Consider the following 1,471-nt stretch of genomic DNA (forward strand, 5'->3'; position numbering starts at 1 on the left):
AACACAACTAGCTTCAGTTGTTTGACAATTAGATTTCCACGTACTCAGTCAGCCAACACAGCAGAGGACGAAGGAATCTGATTCCAGGCTCTGACACAACAAAGCTGAATAAAACGAAGCAGCGTGGAGCAGAGTGTGAAGGAATTAGTGGAGCTGTCCCAGTGAAGAGCACATGCAATACAAAAGAGAAGAGAGCAGGGTGGCACTGCTACCGTCTTTATGTCAGGAAACACAAGTGAAGTGGTTTCCTGTGTTGTGCCACTCATGTACCCACTGTGGACACGCTGACACGTGTTGCATGTATTTACAGATGATCTTGTATTATTCACATGTGTTCAAACCCCAGTTACAGTCTCATAATTAACCTGTGTGTGTGTGCCTTTGTGTGTGATGTGTTTATCTTCCCATGGTTGGTTTCCTGCTGCCCGTTATGACCGCGCTTATTCTTAAATTGTTCCTTGGTCGCAAATCCATGCAATGATTTATCGATCTTGCAGCGATGATCAACGGGTCCTCGCCGCAAAGAACACAAACAACTGCAACAACAATGACGGGTAAGATGACGTCCTCTCACACGTCTTTATTCTCGTCTCACTGATGAGTCAGACATTCTCCACGTCCGTGTACAGATTCTACAGCTGTCCACAAACCTTTCAGTTCAGGCAGCTGAATCAGTGCTGTGTCAAATCTGTGGTTCAGATGAGGGTCTGATTTGGGGCTGAGCAGTCGGTGAGCAGAGGTCTCATCGCTAAACGCATCGTCGCCATCGAAGGCAGCGTAGGATGTTTGTGACAGAGATGTGTGTTATTCTTGAGCTAGACTAGAGGCCGCCCTCAGGTGGAGTGTAAGGGCTGAGTTTAGGACTTTATTTAGAGAGATCAAACAAACTAAATGTGGGACAAAGACTAGAAGTGTGTCAAGAAGCATTTAGCATGTCAGTGTGACCTTCTCAGCTCCCTCGTTAATGACATTTACTCTCAATATACTGAGACTGTATTAAAGGAGCTCAGTTGAATTTAATGCTCTTTTATTCTCATGCATGGACTTTTTATACTAGTAGACTTTCAAACCGTTAACTGTCATTCAGGCGTCATTTTGTCTGGTGATCACTGGGGTTAAAGACAGGACGCATCCCTCGACAAGCACATCATTTCTGAGCTAGAGCTGGTAAAAATGAAAGTCTTGAGATCCACCTTCTAGCAGCTTCCGCCAGTTATTAGAAGCTTTTTGGGCTACTGTGTCAACAGTCACCCAAGTGTTGTTGTGATTTGGTGCTATATAAATAAGGTTGAAGAGGATGATTCTGACACAGGAGGAGATAGAAGATGATGAAAATGTCAGGAATACAGAGGATATTAAGAGTACATCCCCTACCTGTTTATGAACATTACAGAAAGAAGGACGACAAAAAGGATGAAAAGAAAGACGACAAAAAGGATGAAAAGAAAGACGACAAAAAGGATGAAAAGAA

This window comes from Pundamilia nyererei, unplaced genomic scaffold, assembly GCF_000239375.1.
Source record: "Pundamilia nyererei isolate P.nyererei 1_Seehausen unplaced genomic scaffold, PunNye1.0 scaffold00212, whole genome shotgun sequence".
NCBI classification, from domain to species: domain Eukaryota; kingdom Metazoa; phylum Chordata; class Actinopteri; order Cichliformes; family Cichlidae; genus Pundamilia; species Pundamilia nyererei.